General features: G+C 41.8%; 1 pseudogene; it reads left to right on the top strand.

Annotated features, from left to right (window-relative positions):
* Nucleotides 1–1,776: 1,776 nt before the first annotated feature.
* Nucleotides 1,777–21,285, top strand: LOC139838026 (uncharacterized; annotated as a pseudogene).
* Nucleotides 21,286–25,558: the final 4,273 nt, after the last annotated feature.

Raw genomic sequence — 25,558 nt, 5'->3', positions numbered from 1 at the left:
TTCTGGCTACATTAGTTTTCGACCGTGGCGATCACTTTTCGCCACTGGCCGTTATAGCGACATCTTTTTATGCCTGCGCACTTTCCGGAGCACTTTTCAGAAATTTCGACAAAAAATTTCTGAGGTTGTACTGTTTTTAGACCCCGGGAATCAGTTTGAGACACTCGCCATCATACTGAATTTTCGCATCTCGGTTCGCCACATCATCGCCACCTCATCGCTGCTAGTTGCTTATGTGCCGCGCCGTGACCTTGTCAGTGTTCTAGGCTCACGTCTCTAGTACGGTCTAGCCTAGGACCAATGCAGTACCGTTGTTTAGCATACTTTCAATATTGCATTGCTGTTTTGACAATTGCTGTTTCGCTATCATATTAGCCTTCCTACAGCTCTACATATTGTATCCACGTGCTTGGTGTCAACCCCTGGTAATCGCTTTGGCAATCTTTGGAGACGCTGATCCTTGCTGGTTGCCACATCGCCTTCCTACTATTTGGTAAGAACTTGTAAGAGCTTCATATTTTGCTTGACAGATTACGCGTGAACCACCATCTTCCGTAGTTTGTAGGCAAATACATTGTTTCTTGTTGCATACTAACCATGACAAGAACTACATCAGCGACCGTTGACCCAGATAAGATGATGAATGCAGAGTTGCATGCTCACTTCAGCCATCTTTTGGGCGAGCATGCAACCGACGTGGATGCGCGTCTTGGTGACGTTGATGCTAAACTCACCGACGCGTTGGACAAGATGGATGGCCTCGAGGCAGCTTTCAACTCCAAGCTCTACGCCAAGTTCCAGGAGGTGTTGGCTCGGTTACCGCAGCCTCGCGACAACATGCGACAACGCGCACATCGCGTTCCTCGTGCGGAGGTGCCTGCGGATACCGCCCCTGCTGCAGCAGCCGCGCCAGAAGCGGCCTCTGACGAAGGATACGATGATTATGGAGGAGAAGAGGAGCTGGTCGATGAGAACATGCTGGACAGCGAAGAGGTCGAACAACCTGCACCTGGTCATCCACGGCAACTGAAAAGCAATGCTCGCCCACCTCCACAACCGGTACGTGATGATGATCATGTTGCAAAGCTTAAATTGAATATTCCGCAATTTGAGGGTAGATATAATCCTGATGCATATCTTACATGGGAATTGGAAATAGAGCAACGCTTTGCATATTTACGCTATACTGATCATTTGCGTGTTAGTGCTGCTACTTGTGAGTTCACAGATTTTGCATCTATTTGGTGGTCTGAGCATTGTAGAGTACATCATGCTAATATCCCTACTACTTGGATTGGTTTAAGACTTGCTATGCGTACTCGTTTTGTTCCTCCAAATTATCAATGTGATTTGCTGAAAAAGTTGTCTCGATTAGAACAAGGAAAAATTTATGTACAAGACTATTATCAAGAATTGCAAACTGGCATGATTCGTTGTGGTATTGTAGAGGATAATGAAGCTATGCTTGCACATTTCTTTGGTGGTCTGAATAAAGAGATTCAACACATTTTAGATTATAAGGAGTACAACACTATTACTTGCTTGTTTCATCTTGCTTGCAAAGCTGAACATGAAGTGCAGGATCGTCAACCACCATGGAGAAGAGCTAATATTTATGCAGGTCGTACATCGTCATGGTATCCACAACAATCGGCGCGACCATCTCGTGGGGCTGCACCAGCACCTACTACCTCCAAGTACACTGCGCCTGCATCACGAGCACCACCTGCTGCAACTCCACCACCATCCACTGGTCCTCCATGGAGTTCCTCTTCCATGGCCTCCACGGGGAAGACGCGCGGCATTCAATGTAGTAAATGCTTGGGATTTGAACATATAGAAAGAGAATGCAGAACCAAGCGTGTGATGTTGGTGCGTGAAGATGGAGAATATGATTCTGCAAGTGACTTTGATGAAGATACATTGGCCCTTATTGATGCACGTGATGGCGCCAATTCTGATTCTAAGCGAGAGATGGAGGTAATGGAAGCTGACACTACTGATCAGTACAAGAGCTTAGTTGCACAACGTGTGTTGAGCATGAAATTGAGCAAATCTGAGCATGATCAACGCCACAATCTGTTCCAAACAAGAGGCATTGTGAAATAGCAAGCTATACGGATCATCATTGATGGAGGGAGCTGCAATAATCTTGCTAGCGTTGGCATGGTGGAGAAGCTTTCTCTACCTACGAGAGAGCGCACACACCCATATTACATTCAATTGTTTGAGAGCTCTCAGAAGCTCAAGGTAACAAGAACTACAAGTGTGCATTTTACTATTGGTACATATTCTGATTTTGTTGATTGTGATGTTGTACATATGCAAGCTTGTTCTTTGTTACTTGGTAGACCTTGGAAATTTGATAGAGAATTTGTTCATAATGGTAAAAATAATTACTATTATCTTATGCATGGTGGAAAGAAAATTGGTCTCAAACCTGACTCCTGAACAAATATTAAAATATGATCTTGCTAGAGCTAGTCGAGTAAAAAATGAGAAGAATCATAAGAGTGAAAATCAGATTGTTATTGCAGATTTTGTGCCACATAAGACTAATACTAAATCTGATTCGAAACATGCTATTGAAATTCATTTAAAAATCCTTGTTTGCTTGGTAGCAAATCTGATATTGTTGAACTTGATGTGAACACGACTGATAAGGGATTAACTTATCAATGCCTACGTATGGTAGACTAGGGTTTAGTTGGAAGTAGAGGGAAAGTAGATCTCGAAGGTTTCAGCCGAAAAGTACTCGAGGAATAAGAAACTAGGGTTCTGTTGACAATGGGTTCGATCCTCTCTTTGTCCCATGAATCCTCTTTATATAGGAGGTGGAGCCGAGGGTTTTGTGTTACATAAGATTACATATTCCGGGAGACTCTCTGAGTTCAACCCGTGAGATTACACATCTCTATATTTCCTAATACAACTCTATCCTTCCTTAATATTAATTGGGCTTCCGAGCTTCATGAACTTCGACTTGTGGGCCTTCCATAAACACCGGGTACCATATTTGGCAGGCCCATTGGGGATGCCTATGTCAGTAGCCCCCGAGATTTTGCTTGAATCGAAGAATCAGGGAAAATCTCTAACTTTATAATCATCAAATAACTTTCTCAAGCCATCACACAATTTTTTACATAAGCAACTATATTGTACCGGGATAATGGTAATTGGGGCTAGTTCATCTAACGGATCAGGTACTAGTTAACTGCTCTAGTGGCAATCCGCAAAAGCCTACTTCAAGATCATGTCCCTGGACATGATCCCGGGATACTGGTGTTAACTCGTCAGGTGCCGCTTAAGGTCTTACCATCTGTCGAGTCCCAGTCATATTTTATCGGGTACCTAACGCGTCCGTTAGGATTTTTCTTTGTATCTGTTGATACAGAAAAAGTAGCAAACCGACGTCAGAGATGGTGCCACGCCTCTCAAAATGGATCTGGGGTCTTACCTTCGCAAAGTTTTGCGGCATTCAGAGATTATTCGCGGCTTTGGCGCTCCGAGAATATATTGTCGAGTGCTTTTTCGGCTGTTGGAATAGCACATTTTATTGAGTCAACAGATGACTTATCTTGTCTTCTCGATGGGAGTATATGAAGAGTTATTTGTATAACTCGAAATATGCTCACTATACTCTTTATAATTTCATCGGGCACGCGAACAGCGTTCCCGATGGGAGTAGCCCCCGAGGCTACAACCAAGGACTTGTACTTGATTGTAGGCTCAACACCTTACATCTTTTGTCGCTATATTGTCATCTTTTTTCTTTGAGTTCTTTTTTGTCTTTCTCGGGTGCGTGACCAGCGCTCCCGATGGGAGTAGCCCCCGAGGCTATGGACAAATTCTCGCATTTGATCATAGGCTCTCGCCATTTCTATTTTTCCATACCCGAGATTTCCTTTTTCACAAGTAGCCCCCGAGCATTTGATCAAAAACTTGTATTTGACCAAAGGCTCTCGAAATTATCATCACTTGTATTTTACCACCATTTTTCACATTACTGCTGTCGAGAACTTCTTTTGTCAAAGTGACATCAGTGCTGACGATGGCCACGACCTCTGTATTAGGAAAATACGAGTCTTGCACTGTCACTGACCGGTGGACCCGAAATCTGCGGCGGTTTGACACGTCGTGCAAGTGGGGGACACACGTCCTCCGCTTTTTTCTGGCACGCGCACTGTAGCATCTGTTCCGCTCCTTCACAGTAAAAATACGCATTTACCCCTTAGCCACGTGTAAAGCATCCATCTCACAACTACTCCATCCAACGGTGCGTCGATTCGCGGATTCCCTATAAATAGTTGATGACGCGTAAAGCACACGCCCATTGGGAACCCCAAGTGGAAGGTGTGATGCGTACAGCAGCAAGTTTCCCTCAGTTAGAAACCAAGGTTTATCGAACCAGTAGGAGATGAAGGCCACGTGAAGGTTGTTGGCGGAGGAGTGTAGTGTGGGGCAACACCAGGGATTCCGGCGCCAACGTGGAACCTGCACAACACAATCAAAATACTTTGCCCCAACGTAACAGTGAGGTTGTCGATCTCACCGGCTTGCTGTAAACAAAGGATTAAATGTATGGTGTGGAAAATGATGTTTGTTTGTAATGAGCATCAGAGAACAATGATTGTAGTAGATTGTATTCAGATGTAAAAGAATGGACCGGGGTCCACAGTTCACTAGTGGTGTCTCTCCAATAAGAAATAGCATGTTGGGTGAACAAATTACAGTTGGGCAATTGACAAATAGAGAGGGCATAACAATGCACATACATATCATGATGAGTAATATGAGATTTACTTAGGGCATTACGACAAAGTACATAGACCGCTATCCAGCATGCATCTATGCCTAAAAAGTTCACCTTCGGGTTAGCATCCGCACCCCTTCCAGTATTAAGTTGCAAACAACAGACAATTGCATTAAGTATGGTGCGTAATGTAATCAACACAAATATCCTTAGACAAAGCATTGATGTTTTATCCCTAGTGGCAACAGCACATCCACAACCTTAGAACTTTCTGTCACTGTCCCAGATTTAATGGAGGCATGAACCCACTATCGAGCATAAATACTCCCTCTTGTAGTCAAAAGTATCAACTTGGCCAGAGCCTCTACTAGCAACGGAGAGCATGCAAGATCATAAACAACACATATATGATAGATCAATAATCAACTTGACATAGTATTCCATATTCATCGGATCCAAACAAACACAACATGTAGCATTAAAAATAGACGATCTTGATCATGATAGGCAGCTCACAAGATCTAAACATGATAGCACATGAGGAGAAGACAACCATCTAGCTACTGCTATGGACCCATAGTCCAAGGATGAACTACTCACACATCAGTCCGGAGGCGGTCATGGTGATGTAGAGTCCTCCGGGTGAAGATTACCCTCTCCGGCAGGGTGCCGGAGGCGATCTCCTGAATCCCCCGAGATGGAATTGGCGGCGGCGGCGTCTCTGGAACTTTTTCCGTATCGTGGCTCTCGGTAATAGGGTTTTCGCGAGGGAGAGTATAATTAGGCGGAAGGGTAGAGTCGGCGGAGGCACGGGGGCCCCACACTATAGGCCGGTGCGGGCCCCATGCTGGCCGCGCCGCCCTATGGTTAGGGCGCCTCGTGGCCCCACTTCGTATCCTCTTCGGTCTTCTGGAAGCTCCGTTGAAAAATAAGACCCTGGGCGTTCGTTTCGTCCAATTCTGAGAATATTTCCTGTGTAGGATTTCTGAAACCAAAAACAGCACAAAACAGGAACTGGCGCTTCGGCATCTCGTTAATAGGTTAGTGCCGGAAAATGCGCATAAATGATGTAAAGTGTGTATAAAACATGTGAGTATTGTCATAAAACTAGCATGGAACATAAGAAATTATAGATACATTTGAGACGTATCAAGCATCCCCAAGCTTAGTTCCTACTCGCCCTCGAGTAGGTAAACGATAACAAGGATAATTTCTGAAGTGACATGCTATCATAATTTTGATCAATACTATTGTAAAGCATATGAGATGAATGAAGTGATTCGAAGCAATGGTAAAGACAATGATTAAACAACTCAATCATATAGCAAAGACTTTTCATGAATAGTACTTTCAAGACAAGCATCAAGAAGACTTGCATAGGAGTTAACTCATAAAGCAATAGATTCTTAGTAGAAAGTTTTGAAGCAACACAAAGGAAGATATAAGTTTCAGCAGTTGCTTTCAACTTCAACATGTATATCTCATGGATAATTGTCAACACAAAGTAATATGATGAATGCAAATAAGCAAGTATGTAGGAATCAATGCACACAGTTGACACAAGTGTTTGCTTCTAAGATAGAAAGAAGTAGGTAAACTGACTCAACATAAAGTAAAATAATGGCCCTTCGCAGAGGGAAGCATGGATTAGTATTTTTGTGCTAGAGCTTTTATTTTGAAAACATAGAAACAATTTTGTCAACGGTAGTAATAATTCATATGTGTTATGCATAAGACATCCTATAAGTTGCAAGCCTCATGCATCGAATACCAATAGTGCTCTCACCTTGTCCTAATTAGCTTGGATTTACATGGATTATCATTGCATAACATATGTTTCAACCAAGTGTCACAAAGGGGTACCTCTATGCCGCCTGTACAAAGGTCCAAGGAGATAGATCGCATTTGATTTCTCGTTCTTGATAGATCTCAACTAAGGACATCCATACCGGGACAACATAGAAAACAGATAATGGACTCCTCTTTAATGCATAAGCATTCAACAACAGATAAGATTCTCATAAGAGATTGAGGATTAATGTCCAAACTGAAACTTCCACCATGATACATGGCTTTGGTTAGCGGCCCAATGTTCTTCTCTAACAATATGCATACTCAAACCATTAAATCATGATAAATCACCCTTACTTCAGACAAGACGAACATGCATAGCAACTCACATGATATTCAACAAAGGTGTAATAGTTGATGGCGTCCCAGAAACATGGTTACCGCTCAACAAGCAACTTATAAGAAATAAGATACATAAGCTACATATTCTTTACCACAATAGTTTTAAGGATATTTTCCCATGAGCTATATATTGCAAAGACAAGGAATGAAATTTTAAAGGTAGCACTCAAGCAATTTACTTTGGAATGGCAGAGAAATACCACATAGTAGGTAGGTATGGTGGACACAAATGGCATAGTTTTTGGCTCAAGGATTTGGATGCACGAGAAGAATTCCCTCTCAGTACAAGGCTTTGGCTAGCAAGGATGTTTGAAGCAAACACAAGTATGAACCGGTACAGCAAAACTTACATAAGAACATATTGCAAGCATTATAAGACTCTACACTGTCTTCCTTGTTGTTCAAACATTTCACCAGAAAATATCTAGACTTTAGAGAGACCAATCATGCAAACCAAATTTCAACAAGCTCTATGGTAGTTCTTCATTAATAGGTGCAAAGTACATGATGCAAGAGCTTAAACATGATCTATTTGAGCAAAACAATTGCCAAGTATCAAATTATTCAAGACAATATACCAATTACCACATGAAGCATTTTCTGTTTCCAACCAAATAACAATGAACGAAGCAGTTTCCACCTTCGCCATGAACATTAAAAGTAAAGCTAAGAACACCAGTGTCCATATGAATGAGCGGAGCGTGTCTCTCTCCCAAACAAAGAATGCTAGGATCCGATTTTATTCAAACAAAAACAAAAATAAAAACATACAGACGCTCCAAGTAAAGCACATAAGATGTGTCGGAATAAAAATATAGTTTCACTAGAGGTGACCTGATAAGTTGTCGATGAAGAAGGGGATGCCTTGGGCATCCCCAAGCTTAGATGCTTGAGTCTTCTTGAAATATGCAGGGATGAACCACGGGGGCATCCCCAAGCTTAGACTTTTCACTCTTCTTGATCATACTGTATCATCCTCCTCTCTTGACCCTTGAAAACTTCCTCCACACCAAACTCAAAACAAACTCATTAGAGGGTTAGTGCATAATCAAAAATTCACATATTCAGATGTGACATAATCATTCTTAACACTTCTGGACATTGCTCAAAGCTACTGAAAGTTAATGGAACAAAGAAATCCATTCAACATAGCAAAAGAGGCAATGCGAAATAAAAAGGCAGAATCTGTCAAAACAGAACAGTCCGCAAAGACAATTTTTTAGGGGCACTTAACTTGCTCAGATGAAAAATCTAAAATTGAATGAAAGTTGCGTACATATCTGAGGATCACACACAAAAAATGGCACATTTTTCTGAGTTACCTACAGAGAGGCCTACTCAAATTCGTGACAGCAAGAAATCTGTTTCTGCGCAGTAATCCAAATCTAGTATCAACCTTACTATCAAAGACTTTAATTGGCACAACAATGGAATAAAATAAAGATAAGGCGAGGTTGCTACAGTAGTAACAACTTCCAAGACTGAAATATAAAACAAAAGTGCAGAAGTAAAATAATGGGTTGTCACCCATAAGCGCTTTTCTTTAATGCCTTTCACCTAGGCGCAGAAAGTGTGAATCAAGTATTATCAAGAGATGAAGTATCAACATCATAATTTTTTCTAATAATAGAATCAAAAGGTAACTTCATTATCTTTCTAGGGAAGTGTTCCATACCTTTCTTGAGAGGAAATTGATACTTAATATTCCCTTCCTTCATATCAATAATAGCACCAACAATTCGAAGAAAAGGTCTTCCCAAAATAATGGGACAAGATGCATTGCATTCAATATCCAAGACAACAAAATCAACGGGGACAAGGTTATTTTTAACCGTAATGCGAACATTATCAATCCTCCCCAAAGGTTTCTTTATAGAATTATCAACAAGATTAACATCCAAATAACAATTTTTCAATGGTGGCAAGTCAAGCATATCATAGAGTTTCTTAGGCATAACAGAAATACTTGCACCAAGATCACATAAAGCATTACAATAAAAATCATTGACCTTCATCTTAATGATGGGCTCCCAACCATCTTCCAACTTCCTAGGAATAGAAGTTTCAAGTTTTAATTTATCTTCTCTAGCTTTTATGAGAGCATTTGTAATATGTTTTGTAAAGGCCAAATTTATAGCACTAGCATTAGGACTTTTAGCAAGCTTTTGTAAGAACTTAATAACTTCAGAGATATGACAATCATCAAAATCTAAACTATTATGATCTAAAGCAATGGGATCATTGTCCCCAATATTTTGAAAAATTTCAGCGGTTTTATCACAAGTAGTTTCAACAGTTTTAGTAGTTTCAGGCAGTTTTGCACGCTTTGCATTAGGAGTAGAAACATTGCCAACACCAATTATTTTACCATTGATAGTAGGAGATTTAGCAACATGTGAAGCATCAACATTACTAGTGGTGGTAATAGTCCAAACGTTAGCTACATTATTCTCTTTAGCAAATTTTTCCTCTTTTTCCCACCTACCATGCAATTCAGCCATCAATCTAATATTTTCATTAATTCGAACTTGGATAGCGTTTGCTGTAGCAAATGACTTAATATCTTTAGTTTCATTAGGAATAGCTTTCAATTTTAAAAGATCAACATCAGCGGCAAGACTATCAACCTTAGAAGCAAGAACATCAATTTTACCAAGCTTTTCTTCAACATATTTGTTAAAAGCACTTTGTGTACTAATAAATTCTTTAAGCATGGCTTCAAGACCAGGGGGGTACACTCCTATTATTTTTGTAAGAATCACCATAAGAATTACCATAACCATTACTATTATTAGAAGGATATGGCCTATAGTTGTTACCAGAATTATTCCTATAAGCATTGTTGTTGAAATTATTATTTTTAATGAAGTTCACATCAACATGCTCTTATTGAGCAACCAATGAAGCTAAAGGAACATTATTAGGATCAACATTAGATCTACCATTAACAAGCATAGATACAATAACATCAATCTTATCACTCACGGAGGAGGTTTCTTCAACATAATTTACCTTCTTACCTTGTGGAGTCCTTTCAGTGTGCCATTCAGAGTAATTGATCATCATATCATCAAGGAGCTTTGTTGCGGCGCCCAAGGTGATGGACATAAAAGTACCTCCAGTAGCTGAATCCAATAGGTTCCGCGAAGAAAAATTCAGTCCTGCATAAAAGGTTTGGATGATCATCCAAGTAGTCAGTCCATGAGTAGGGCAATTCTTTACCAAAGATTTCATTCTTTCCCAATCTTAGCAACATGTTCATTATGCAATTGCTTAAAATTAATTATGCTACTTCTCAAAGATATAATTTTAGCGGGAGGATAATATCTACTAATGAAAGCATCCTTACATTTAGTCCATGAATCAATACTATTTTTAGGCAAAGATAGCAACCAATCTTTAGCTCTTCCTCTTAAGGAGAAAGGAAACAATTTCAATTTTATAATGTCACCATCTACATCCTTATACTTTTGCATTTCACAAAGTTCAACAAAATTATTAAGATGGGCAGCGGCATCATCAGAACTAACACCAGAAAATTGCTCTCTCATAACAAGATTTAGTAAAGCGGGTTTAATTTCATAAAATTCTGCTATAGTAGCAGGTGGAGCAATAGGTGTGCATAGGAAATCAATATTATTTGTGCTTGTAAAGTCACACAACTTAGTGTTCTCAGGAGTACCCATTTTAGCAGTAGTAAATAAAGCAAACTAAATAAAGTAAATGCAAGTAACTAATTTTTTTGTGTTTTTGATATAGAGAACGCAAACAAGACAGTAAATAAAGTAAAGCAAGTAACTAATTTTTTTGTGTTTTTGATATAGAGAAAGCAAACAAAGCAGTAAATAAAATAAAGTAAAGAAAGACAAAAACAAAGTAAAGAGATTGGATGTGAGAGACTCCCCTTGCAGCGTGTCTTGCTCTCCCCGGCAACGGCGCCAGAAATTTAGCTTGATGACGCGTAAAGCACACGCCTGTTGGGAACCCCAAGTGGAAGGTGTGAAGCGTACAGCAGGAAGTTTCCCTCAGTAAGAAACCAAGGTTTATCGAACCAGTAGGAGATGAAGGCCACGTGAAGGTTGTTGGCGGAGGAGTGTAGTGCGGTGCAACACCAGGGATTCCGGCACCAACGTGGAACCAGCACAACACAATCAAAATACTTTGCCCCAACGTAACAGTGAGGTTGTCAATCTCATCGGCTTGCTGTAAACAAAGGATTAAATGTATGGTGTGGAAAATGATGTTTGTTTGCAATGAGCAGCAGAGAACAATGATTGTAGTAGATTGTATTCATATGTAAAAGAATGGACCGGGGTCCACAGTTCACTAGTGGTGTCTCTCCAATAAGAAATAGCATGTTGGGTGAACAAATTACAGTTGGGCAATTGACAAATAGAGAGGGCATAACAATGCACATACATATCATGATGAGTAATATGAGATTTACTTAGGGCATTACGACAAAGTACATAGACCGCTATCCAGCATGCATCTATGCCTAAAAAGTCCACCTTCGGGTTAGCATCCGCACCCCTTCTAGTATTAAGTTGCAAACAACAGACAATTGCATTAAGTATGGTGCGTAATGTAATCAACACAAATATCCTTAGACAAAGCATTGATGTTTAATCCCTAGTGGCAACAGCACATCCACAACCTTAGAACTTTCAGTCACTGTCCCAGATTCAATGGAGGCATGAACGCACTATCAAACATAAATACTCCCTCTTGGAGTCACAAGTATCAACTTGGCCAGAGCCTCTACTAGCAATGGAGAGCATGCAAGATCATAAACAACACATATATGATAGATCAATAATCAACTTGACATAGTATTCCATATTCATCGGATCCCAACAAACACAACATGTAGCATTACAAATAGACGATCTTGATCATGATAGGCAGCTCACAAGATCTAAACATGATAGCACATGAGGAGAAGACAACCATCTAGCTACTGCTATGGACCCATAGTCCAAGGATGAACTACTCACACATCAGTCCGGAGGTGATCATGGTGATGTAGAGTCCTCCGGGTGATGATTCCCCTCTCCGGCAGGGTGCCGGAGGCGATCTCCTGAATCCCCCGATATGGGATTGGTGGCGGCGGCGTCTCTGGAACTTTATCCGTATCGTGGCTCTCGGTAATAGGGTTTTCGCGATGGAGAGTATGAGTAGGCGGAAGGGCAGAGTCGGCGGAGGCACGGGGGGCCCACACCATAGGCCGGCGCGGGCCCCATGCTGGTCACGCCGCCCTATGGTTAGGGCGCCTCGTGGCCCCACTTCGTATCCTCTTCGGTCTTCTGGAAGCTCCGTGGAAAAATAAGACCCTGGGCGTTCGTTTTGTCCAATTCCGAGAATATTTCCTGTGTAGGATTTCTGAAACCAAAAACAGCACAAAACAGGAACTGGCGCTTCGGCATCTCGTTAATAGGTTAGTGCCGGAAAATGCGCATAAATGATGTAAAGTGTGTATAAAACATGTGAGTATTATCATAAAACTAGCATGGAACATAAGAAATTAAAGATACGTTTGAGACGTATCAATAGTCTTCTTCTTCCTCCGTTCATCCATTTGCTGCGCCGCATCTCTGCTCTCTTCTCCAAAAATCTCCTACTGCACCAAACTGTTCCTGAGCACAGCCAAACTCTCACTCTCGTTTTCGCCATTGTTATTGCCACCGCGCACCAGACTCACCAGGAACAGCACTCCGGAATCCAAGATGGCGACGCAAGATATGGAGTGGGAAAAGATCCAAGATCTCTAACCAGGACATCAACCTGAAGAAGCTTGGGTTGATGAAGAAGAAAGACGCGTGCTCTTCCCCAGCGAAGAAAGCTACCCGACGCCTCCTATCCAGTATCGGGTTAGTTTCGTTGACCATCTCATCCGCGGCCTCTCTGCCCCCATCCATGATTTTCTTCGCGGTCTGCTCTTTGTCTATGGGTTGCAGCTTCATCAGCTGACTCCCAATTCCATCCTCCATGTCTCTATTTTCATCACTCTTTGCGAGTGCTTCCTCGGAGTCCATCCTAATTGGGCTATGTGGAAGCGTATCTTCTGCCTCCGCCGCAATGGCTCCCACAACATCGCCTACAATATAGGTGGTGTTGTTATTTGCGTTCGCCCTGATGTCGAATATCTTGACGTTGAATTCCCCGACTCCGTCCAAGGGTGGCGCAAAAGATGGTCGTATGTTCGCGAAGAATGCCCCGACTCGGTGGAGTACAGCATTGCTCCTTTCGACGGAGGTGCCGAAATTCTTCGCCGCCGATCCTGGGACGCGGAGGCCACCGAAGAAGAGAAAACGGCGACAGAGGCGCTGATGTCCCGTATTCACGAGCTTCAAAATACCCGCGGCAAGGAATTGTCGGGTATCCAAATTACATCATACTTCCTTAGGATTAGGGTCCAGCCTCTGCAGGCTCGGAAGAACCCCCTTTGGATGTATTCTGGCGAGGAAGATGTCGACCGGATCTCCAAGGGTCTCGAAGTAAAGGACTTGGAGAAGCTTGTCCGAAGAATATCCTCTCTTAGCAAGAAATACGCCATTCCATAAACTTGTCGCGTGGAGCCGTATAGCGGCGCCAACGCCCTCCCCAAGGTAAATTACCCTTATCTTTACTGATGTTTTGTCAACTGCTATTTTAACCGTTTTGTCGCCTTATTTTTTGTTGACTTCCTAGTGTAACTTATTGTCGATATATTTTGTCTGCCTGTAGAAACACCAAGTTTTATCTTCTCTTCCTCCTCTTCCTGAAGGCGGGGAAGTTGAAGAACGAACTGTCGTTGCCGACGAACACCAGGGTACTTCTCGCCCTAAGAGTGAAGTTGCGGGTTCTCATAAATCCGCGGCTTCCTCTGAAAGAGAAATTGACTCTGAAGCCAGTGAGTCTACGCGTTCCATTCCCTCTGCTGCTTCTCCGACGAACAAGCAGAAAAGGGATGAAACCGCAGACTCTGGCACCTCCAAAGCCGGCGAACCTCCTGCCGAAGAAGTTGTTCCCGATGAAGAGGGGACAACTTTCAACCCTTATGATGACGCCCTTGTCAGCTCGTAAGTTTCTGTCATCCTTTTCTTTGTTGCACCCGATATTTTACCTGTGTTGTTTCTTTATACTTCTGCTTCTTATTATAGTGGCGACGAGGAGGAAAATCCTCCTGTTGACGTGACTGCTCGAACGAGCATGTCGCGAACTTTGGTTATTTCCGAGGCTCGTCCTGATGCGGATGAAACCTCGCCTCCTCAACAAGATACAAGGCACCCGACTCCTGTCGCGAGCCCCCGTGCCTCTTCGCCAAAGAGAGCTAGAACTGAGCCGGTCAAAGAGCCTAATCATTTGGCTGGTAGTTCTGCGACTCCTCCAATGGATGATGTAAGTCCTCCTTTCATTCATGTTCCGAACTTGTTTCAACGCTTTTGAATCTTCTCTATTTTTCGTTGTCGAGCTTTTACTTCCTATGTTGATTTCTCCTCCTCCACTTTTCCTGTCAGCCTTTGATGAACGAATTTATCCTTCTTGGTACCCAATTCGTCGGTGATACGTCTCCAACATATCTATAATTTCTGATGTTCCATGCTAGTTTTATGCCAATACCTACATGTTTTTCTCATACTTTATAATGATTTTATGCATTTTCCGGAACTAACCTATTAACAAGATGCCGAAGTGCCAGTTCCTGTTTTCTGCTGTTTTTGGTTCCAGAAAAGCTGTTCGGGCAATATTCTCGGAATTCGATGAAACAAAAGCCAAACATCTTATTTCACCGAGATGGACCAGAACACCGAAGGGGAGCCGGAGAGGAGGCCCAGGGCCCCAGACCACAGGGCGGCGCGGCCTAGAGGGGGGGGGGGCACCAGCCTATGAGGAGGGAGCCCCCTGGCCCCTCCGACTCCGCCTCTTCGCCTATATAACCCCTCGCAACGTAAAAACCCTACACCAATCGACGAAACTCCATAAAGACTCCAGGGGACACCGCCGCCATCGCGAAACTCCGTTTCGGGGGACAGAAGTCTCTGTTCCGGCACGCCGCCGGGACGGGGAATTGCCCCCGGAGTCATCTCCATCGACACCACCGCCATCTTCATCGCCATCGCTGTCTCCTATGATGAGGAGGGAGTAGTTCTCCCCCGAGGCTGTGGGCTCTACCGGTAGCTATGTGGTTCATCTCTCTCTCCCATGGTGTGATCTTTATGTGATCATGAGCTTTGTATCACTATTAATCTATGTGCTACTCTAGTGATGTTATTAAAGTAGTCTATTCCTCCTCCATGATGCAATGTTGACAGTGTGTGCATCATGTAGTACTTGGCGTAGGTTATGATTGTAATCTCTTGTAGATTATGAAGTTAACTATTACTATGATAGTATTGATGCGATCTATTCCCCCTTTCATAGCTATTGTTGACAGTGTGTATGCTATGTTAGTACTCGGTCTAAATTGCAAGGGTCTATTATGCACTCTAGAGGTTACTTTAATATGAACTCCGGATGTTGTGGAGCTTGTTTACTCCGGCTTGAGGTGTGCTTTTATTGCCCTACACAATGAATGGTGTTTGTTATCCAACAAGAGAGTGTAGAAAGTAGCATTTATTTATTCAGTTATGTGATCGATGTTGAGAGAGTCCACTAGTGAAAGTATGATCCCTAGGCCTTGTTTCTAAGCATTGAGACACCGTTTCCAACAAGTTCTGCTACATGTTTGCTTGCTGCCATCTTTATTTCAGATTGCAATTACTACTTACAATCATCCATATTACTTGTATTTCACTATCTCTTCGCCGAACTAGTGCACCTATACATCTGACAAGTGTATTAGGTGTGTTGGGGACACAAGAGACTTCTTGTATCGTAATTGCAGGGTTGCTTGAGAGGGATATCTTTGACCTCTACTTCCCTGAGTTCGATAAACCTTGGGTGATTCACTTAAGGGAAACTTGCTGCTGTTCTACAAACCTCTGCTCTTGGAGGCCCAACACTGTCTACAAGATTAGAAGCGTGCGTAGACATCAAGCTATTTTCTGGCGCCGTTGCCGGGGAGGTAAGGTAAAAGGTATTCACATCCTCCGACTACTAAGCTATTTCCTAGCACTGTTGCCGGTGTGTGAGTGCTCGAAGCTATTTCCTTTAGATCCTGTAATTGCATCTTTTTGTTTCTTGTTTTTATTTTCACTAGTTAGGCTTAATGGAAAAGAACAACAAAATTAGAGATCTTTATGAACTTTATATTGAATTAGGACATGATGTGTTTGAAGAGAGAATTAAAAAACCCATGGAACTTTGTTTGCAAAATAGTTGTAGCAATGTTATTAGCATGAACTCTTTGAACACTATTATTGGCAATGCTATGGAAGAATTTAAGCTTGGGGAAGCTGGTTATGATATTTTTAGTCCCCCAAGCATGGAGGAGAAAATTTACTTTGATGATACTTTGCCTCCCATTTATGATGATTATAATGATAGAGGTATTTTGGTGCCACCTACTATGGAGGATAAAGTTTATTATGATTATACTATGCCTCCTATATTTGATGATTATGGTGATGAGAATAATAATGATAGCTACTTTGTTGAATTTGCTCCCACTACAATTAATAAGAATGACTATGCTTATGTTGGGAGTAGTAATTATTTTATGCATGAGACTCATGATAAGAATGCTTTATGTGATAGTTATATTGTTGAGTTTGTTCATGATGCTACTGGAAATTATTATGAGAGAGGAAAATATGGTTGTAGAAATTTTCATGTTACTAAAACACCTCTCTACATGCTGAAAATTTTGAAGTTACTTGTGTTTTATCTTACTATGCTTGTCACTTTTTTCTACATGAATTTATTTGTGTACAAGATTCCTTTTCATAGGAAGTGGGTTATACTTAAAATTGTTTCTTATTTGCTTTTGATGCTCTCTTTTGCTTCAACTCTTATTTCTTACGAGAGCATCATTAAAATTACCGAGCCCATCTTAATGGCTATAAAGAAAGCACTTCTTGGGAGATAACCCATGTTTTTATTTTGCTACTGTTTTGTTGTGTATTGGAAGTTGTTACTACTGTAGCAACCTCTCCTTATCTTTATTTTATTGCATTGTTGTGCCAAGTAAAGTCTTTGATAATAAGGTTGATACTAGATTTGGATTACTGCGCAGAAACAGATTTCTTGCTGTCACGAATTTGAGTAGGCCTCTCTGTAGGTAACCCAGAAAAATCTACCAATTTTCATGAGTGATCCTCAGATATGTACGCAACTTTCATTCAATATGACCTTTTTCATCTGAGCAAGTTAAGTGCCTCTAAAAAAATCGTCTTTACGGACTGTTCTGTTTTGACAAATTTTGCCTTTTATTTCACATTGCCTCTTTTGCTATGTTGAATGGATTTCTTTGTTCCATTAACTTTCAGTAGCTTTGAGCAATGTCCAAAAGTGTTAAGAATGATTGTGTCACCTCTGAATATGTGAATTTTTGATTATGCACTAACCCTCTAATGAGTTTATTTTGAGTTTGGTGCGGAGTAAGTTTTCAAGGGTCAAGAGAGGAGGATGATACAATATGATCAAGAAGAGTGAAAAGTCTAAGCTTGGGGATGCCCCCGTGGTTCATCCCTGCATATTTCAAGAAGACTCAAACATCTAAGCTTGGGGATGCCCAAGGCAGCCCCTTCTTCATCGACAACTTATCAGGTCACCTCTAGTGCAACTATATTTTTATTCCGTCACATCTTATGTGCTTTACTTGGAGTGTCTGTATGTTTTTATTTTTGTTTGTGTTTGAATAAAATTGGATCCTATCATTCTTTGTTAGGGAGAGAGACACGCTCCGCTCGTTCATATGAACACTGGTGTTCTTAGCTTTACCTTTAATGTTCATGGCGAAGGTTGAAACTGCTTCGTTCATTGTTATTTGGTTGGCAACAGAAAATGCTTCGTGTGGTAATTGGTATATGGTCTTGAATAATTTGATACTTGGCAATTGTTTTGCTCAATAGATCATGTTTAAGCTCTTGCATCATGTACTTTGCACCTATTAATGAAGAACTACCATAGAGCTTGTTAAAATTTGGTTTGCATGATTGGTCTCTCTAAAGTCTAGATATTTTCTGGTGAAATGTTTGAACAACAAGGAAGACAGTGTAGAGTCTTATAATGCTTGCAATATGTTCTTATGTAAGTTTTGATGTACCGGTTCATACTTGTGTTTGCTTCAAACAACCTTGCTAGCCAAAGCCTTGTACTGAGTGGGAATACTTCTCGTGCATCCAAAACCTTGAGCCAAGACCTATGCCATTTGTGTCCACCATACCTACCTACTATGTTGTATTTCTCTGCCATTCCAAGTAAATTGCTTGCGTGCTACCTTTAAAACTTCATTCCTTGTCTTTGCAATATATAGCTCATGAGAAAATAGCCTTTAAAACTATTGTGGTAAAGAATATGTAGCTTATGTATCTTATTTCTTATAAGTTGGTTGTTGAGCGGTAACCATGTTTCTGGGGACACCATCAACTATCACACTTTTGTTGAATATCATGTGAGTTGCTATGCATGTTCGTCTTGTCTGAAGTAAGGGTGATTTATCATGATTAAATGGTTTGAGTATGCATATTGTTAGAGAAGAACATTGGGCCGCCAACCAAAGCCATGTATCATGGTGGAAGTTTCAGTTTGGACATTAATCCTCGATCTCTTATGAGAATATTATCTGTTGTTGAATGCTTATGCATTAAATAGGAGTCCATTATCTGTTTTCTATGTTGTCCTGGTATGGATGTCCTCGAGTTGAGATCTATCAAAAACGAGAAATCAAATGCGATTTATCTCCTTGGACCTTTGTACAGGCGGCATAGAGGTACCCCTTTGTGACACTTGGTTGAAACATATGTAATGCAATGATAATCCATGGAAATCCAAGCTAATTAGGACAAGGTGCGAGCACTATTGGTATTCTATGCATGAGGCTTGCAACTTATAGGATGTCTTATGCATAACACATATGAATTATTACTACCGTTGACAAAATTGTTTCTATGATTTCAAAATAAAAGCTCTAGCACAAAAATAGTAATCCCTGCTTCCCTCTGCGAAGGGCCTTTCTTTTACTTTATGTTGAGCCAGTTTACCTACTTCTTTCCATCTTAGAAGCAAACACTTGTGTCAACTATGTGCATTGATTCCTACATACTTGCTTATTTGCATTCATCATATTACTTTGTGTTGACAATTATCCATGAGATATACATGTTGAAGTTGAAAGCAACTGCTGAAACTTATATCTTCCTTTGTGTTGCCTCAAAACTTTCTACTAAGAATTTATTGCTTTATGAGTTAACTCCTATGCAAGACTTATTGATGCTTGTCTTGAAAGTACTATTCATGAAAAGTCTTTGCTATGTGATTCAGTTGTTTAGTCATTGTCTTTACCATTGCTTCGAATCACTTCATTAATCTCATATGCTTTACAATAGTATGATCAAGATTATGTAAGTAGCATGTCACTACAGAAATTATCCTTGTTATCGTTTACCTACTCGAGGGGGAGTAGGAACTAAGCTTGGGGATGCTTGATACGTCTCCAACGTATCTATAATTTCTGATGTTCCATGCTAGTTTTATGACAATACCTACATGTTTTGCTCACACTTTATAATGATATTATGCATTTACCGGAACTAACGTATTAACAAGATGTCAAAGTGCCAGTTCCTGTTTTCTGTTGTTTTTGGTTCCAGAAAAGCTGTTCGGGCAATATTCTCGGAATTCGACGAAACAAAAGCCAAACATCTTATTTCACCGAGACGGACCAGAACACCGAAGGGGAGCCGGAGAGGAGACCCAGCCTATGAGGAGGGAGCCCCCTGGCCCCTCCGACTCCGCCTCTTCGCCTATATAACCCCTCGCGACGTAAAAACCCTACACCAATCGACCAAACTCCAGAAAGACTCCAGGGGACGCCGCCGCCATCGCGAAACACCGTTTCGGGGGACAGAAGAGTCTGTTCCGGCACGCCGCCGGGACGGGGAATTGCCCCCGGAGTCATCTCCATCGACACCATCGCCATCTTCATCGCCATCGCTGTCTCCTATTATGAGGAGGGAGTAGTTCTCCCCCGAGGCTGAGGGCTCTACCGGTAGCTACGTGGTTCATCTCTCTCTCCCATGGTGTGATCTTTATGTGATCATGAGCTTTGTATCACTATTAATCTATGTGCTACTCTAGTGATGTTATTAAAGTAGTCTATTCCTCCTCCATGATGTAATGTTGACAGTGTGTGCATCATGTAGTACTTGGCGTAGGTTATGATTGTAATCTCTTGTAGATTATGAAGTTAACAATTACTATGATAGTATTGATGCGATCTATTCCCCCTTTCATAGCTATTGTTGACAGTGTGTATGCTATGTTAGTACTCGGTCTAAATTGCAACGGTCTATTATGCACTCTAGAGGTTACTTTAATATGAACTCCGGATGTTGTGGAGCTTGTTTACTCCGGCTTGAGGTGTGCTTTTATAGCCCTACACAATGAATGGTGTTTGTTATCCAACAAGGGAGTGTAAAAAGTAGCATTTATTTATTCAGTTATGTGATCGATGTTGAGAGAGTCCACTAGTGAAAGTATGATCCCTAGGCCTTGTTTCTAAGCATTGAAACACCGTTTCCATCAAGTTCTGCTACATGTTTGCTTGCTGCCATCTTTATTTCAGATTGCAATTACTACTTACAATCATCCATATTACTTGTATTTCACTATCTCTTCGCCGAACTAGTGCACCTATACATCTGACAAGTGTATTAGGTGTGTTGGGGACATAAGAGACTTCTTGTATCGTAATTGCAGGGTTGCTTGAGAGGGATATCTTTGACCTCTACCTCCCTGAGTTCGATAAACCTTGGGTGATTCACTTAAGGGAAACTTGTTGCTGTTCTACAAACCTCTGCTCTTGGAGGCCCAACACTGTCTACAAGATTAGAAGCGTGCGTAGACATCACTCGGGTACCGTGACCATGCCAAGAAACTTGAAGGTATTCTTTTCTTGCCGCAATCCACTAAGCAAATTCTCCTCTTTTATTTTGTCGTGACATTTGTTATACTTTATTTTGCTAGGGGCCCTTGCTGAAGCTAACAAACGAGCTGATGCTCTTGCTCTCAAGTTAGAGAAAAGCGAAAAAGCTCGCCAGAAGGCTGAATTGGATGCTGCCGCTGTCGAAGATCTTCGAAAAAGACTTCACGACGCGGAAAATTCCTTGAGCGAAAATCTGACTCAGCAGTCTGCTCGCGAGAACGAGGTCATCGCTCGGTTAGAATCGCAGAGTCGGCGCTTTATTAGTAAGTGATTTTATCAACTTTGATTTAGCACAGATACTTGCTTTTCCATTCGTCTCTTGACAACTCGAAGATTTTGTTCCGACAGGAAAAACGCACCGAGATTTTGAACTAGAAACTCCTGACAATTATCGCCTTCTGGACGCGCTGTCTCTCCTTGAAATTCATGGACATGAAGTTCGCCAGGACATCGCTGATGCTAGGTCGGGGCTGTCGCGGCTCTTTCCGTATTTCTTCGGGAAGAAAGAGGAACCCGACACTTTTGCTGCCCTCACCAAGTGCTTTATCCCCAAAGAAGATCTTGGGCTAGGTCTCCGCCAAGAGGGTTTAAAGATTGGCGTGGAAGGCACTATTGCCCTGGTTGCTGACAGCCAACAAAGCGTCGACTGGACGAAAGTTGGGGATGCGAAGAAGATGGAGACGAAGAGGTGGCAGTCTTTGATTAAGGCTGCCAAGCCAAACTCGAAGAAAATCCTCTCCTTCCTCGGATGCAAACCAACTCCTGCCCCTAGTTCCTCGAAGCCGGAGGTCAAGTAGACCATCTTGCCTCTTGTCTTTTGTTTATTGTTTCTCTTTTGATGCTGTCGCCGTAGTAGCTTTAGTGACAGCTGACCATTGGTTCACTTTAGGGACCCTCTTTTGTAATACTTATGTAAATATCAATATGAATGAATGAAAAAGCTATATTGCCGAGTTATTGATGTCGAAGTACTTTTTCCAGTTGGTTTTTGACAACTATACCGTTGTTCCTCATTCTTCGGATGCATTGCCAACCGCGTCCTTCTCGAGGAAAACACCTGTTGTCGAATTTACTGGAGACTCTTCAAGTGATACCCCGAATGAAGATTTGAAGGAGCTTCAACAAAAACTTCAATCGATGAAGAAGCAAACTCTCGTGATGATGGAATAGTGTCGCAAATCTTCTGAAAGGGAATAACTTGCTCTTCAGCAAACTCAGGAAGCCTTAGTGACGTGGGCATTACCCTTCGGGTAACCGACATTGCCCTATCCTGTACAATCTAACTGGAGGCCCATAAAGGTACTCGATGGCAAGGCGGGCCACTTGGATGGTGTAGCAGAAGATTCCTTGACGAACAAGACAAAGGAGGAGCCGAACAAAGAAAGTTTAGAGCTAGGATTACTGTAAACCTAGTCGTACCCGGTTGGATCTCTTGAGACCTGGCCTCCTATATAAAGGCCAGGAGAGGGGCTGCCAAGGGACAAGATCAATCTTAGCAACTTTAGCCACCAGAAGTCCAGAGCTAGGTCGCCGCAGCACTTAGCCTCTCGGCGAGAACTCAGCCAAAACCTTTGTGTCATACATCGCAATCCCAGGAATATTGTTGTTGCGAGGCATAATAGTTAAGTATCACAGTCATCATTCATTACAAACCATAATGTCTTACAAATTGGAATCACATGATCCATATTACACGAATAGTTGATCTATTGATCAACGAACAAACACAAGTTCATAGCGGAAGCGTAAGATACAAGGACTCTTGAGTCCACAGGCCAACGCTTGACGTCGGAAGACTCCTATCTGTCGTAGACGTCCTGCTGGTCATCTCCTTGTTCATCTTCATACTTTGGCCATTTGAATAGCCAGGGACAAAGCCGTGAGTACTTCAAGTACTCGCAAACTAATACTAGTGTAAGTGCTAGGCAATTCTAGTAAGGTTTGCTAAGCTCTAGTTTATTTGCATAAAGCCAATTTTAGTTCACAAGTATTTGAGAAAAGCTTATTCAAGTGCTAACTAACTCAAGTGAGAACATTAGTGTCATTCCCACCATTCAAGTGGTGATTTTAATTCAATTCACCACTTCACAATTCATTTCACCCATTTCACTTCAACATCATTTTCAAAATTTGACATCGGAAACTGTATGGCCTTTCCAACCGTCCGTAACCGTGGACGCGGCTATTCGAATAGATTGACCCTCTGCAGAGGTTGCACACTTGTGCCACAACATTTGATTTCATCCGTCGGGATTACCCCGAATCATCATAACACAGTACGTGGATCATCAACCATAACCTTTCACTTACAAATCCTAGTATGAGCACCTCTCCCCATGAGCTTGGCCTCCCAGTGAAGACCAAGCATCAGCACAGGAACTGCACAGGGCTTGGCCGTACAATTCACCTCAATTCACATCATTTCTCAACAACGGAGGCAGCCTCAAGCATAACCCCTATGACGTGTGTTCAGAGGGAACCCATACTAAGATGCATAAACTTCCAGTTAAGCCCTACCCATAATCAGGTATTGTGGGGGTACTCAATATTGGAAAGGTATCGCATTCAAACCAATATCATGTTTATCAAAAATCACCATCTTCTCTTTGTCATATTCACCTTCAAAAATCATTCAATGGAATGCTTCATCATTCCAAGGTTTCAAATTTCAGTTCAAGTCACATTGTTCCCATCTAGAGTAGTCAAGTTTTAATTCATTAGCACTAGCTCTAAATCATGAGGGGTGCTATCTTGCTTTGCTTGCTGGAGACTAACTTTGCTACTCTAGTAAACTTCTTTACTTTGACCAAAGTTAACTATAAAAGTAACTCTTGGAAAACACAAGTAAAACTTGTAATGTAGAAAACTTGGGATAGGCTTATGATAAGAAAAGGTAAGACTAATGGTGCCTTGCCCCAAAGGGCTTTGCACTTTGCAAGAATATTAGCTTGCCTTGGTAGTTCTCAAAATTCTCCTCCTCCTCCTCTTGGTAGCAACCTTCTTCTTCCGGGTATTCTCCGGTGCTAGCGTCTAAATTTAAATACGAGTATAATCACTCACTAATTCAATGGCCATTCCATACATCACATATAATCACACAAACTATTCTAAGCACACAATTAATCTAATTTGGGTGCATTGGTTGTGTTGCTTGAGGAGAATTAACTTCTTTTTATTTAATATGTAAATGATAGTTTCCATAGAGTTCTTGAGAAATAATTTCCTCTCATTGAAATCTTATTAAGCTTTAATTTCTCAAACAATCATACATGAACTTATATTTACCTAAGTCAAACATTCATCATCATCATTTGAGAAAATGATTTAAATGAGGTAGACCACCTCATACCATTTAATAATGCTACATATGATTTAAATCTCCAAGTAATTCATATAAGAGAGTTTGGCCAGGGGTCCAAACATCACATGAATTCATTTGGGACCAGATTTAAATGAAGTTAAATACTTCATATGATTTGCATAATAGTTTTGGACAATATCACTTAAAGAAACTAGGCCTATTGTCCATTAATTGAACTAGGGCATGATCATGCAAAATGACCACACCATTTTCTTGCATAAACAATTAGTGTAAGTCAAATGTGAGCTATTGGAGTTGGAACTAACTTAATATCTATTTTGGTTGATTTTTAATAATTATTTGAATAGGGAAAAGTCCCTGCCTTCTTCTTTTTGTCAGATTAATTCTACAACAAATTTTGAGATGGGACCAGTGGCATACTGTAGATCTTTTTCATAGCTTTCTAACAATATAAAATTTGTTAAATTTGGCCAAGCCAAAGTGATTCTATAGATTTTCAAAGTGGGGTGCAGTATTGAATTTAATTTGAATTTAATTAAACAGAATTTGAATTAAAAGGGCCGGCGGGAAAGCTAGGTGGGCCGAAACGGTTTGAAACAGAGGAAAACGGCCTAGCAACGCATCCAGTGCGCTTGGGCCTGCTGACAGGGTGGGTCCCGCATGTCAGCAGCTATTAAAACCCGAATCGGTATGTTTTAAAGTGGAGCGTTGGATTAGATCCTGATCTAACGGCTCAGGGTCATCTTCTTCTCCGGCGAGATGCCGAAGGTCTGGCGGCGAGCCTAGGGGGTCGGAGAGCTCACCGTGGCTCCAGGAAGGGTTGGCAGTATGCGTGATGAAGTTGTGGACGACGGCGAAGCAGCTGGTAGAAGTGGCGGAGCTCGAGGTGGCCTGGATCATCGGCGATTGCTCCAGGGCTTCCGCGGCTCCGAGCTTGCGATTGGCCTTGCTCCGGCGACGATCGAGGTGGCTAACGGTGCGAGGCGAAGTGGTGAAGGGTGGGGAGTGAGATGGTGTGCTCCGTTGCTTCCAGGGAACGCTCTATTTATAGAATCGAGTGAGGGTTGCGGGGCAGTGTGGTGGTCGACATGGGCACAGCGATTCCGGCGAGCGGTCGAGCTAGGCGAGGGTGTGTCAGTGATCTAGACGTCCAGGCGAAGCTAATGGCGGTGACGGCGCGGTCGGGCGGCGTCTGTGGCGCTCGCATTGCTTCCATGTCGAG

The sequence above is a fragment of the Lolium perenne genome, chromosome 3, assembly GCF_019359855.2.
Source record: "Lolium perenne isolate Kyuss_39 chromosome 3, Kyuss_2.0, whole genome shotgun sequence".
Lineage (NCBI taxonomy): Eukaryota > Viridiplantae > Streptophyta > Magnoliopsida > Poales > Poaceae > Lolium > Lolium perenne.
The sequence above is the reverse complement of the archived record's forward strand: the minus strand, read 5'-3'. Positions and strand labels throughout refer to the sequence as shown.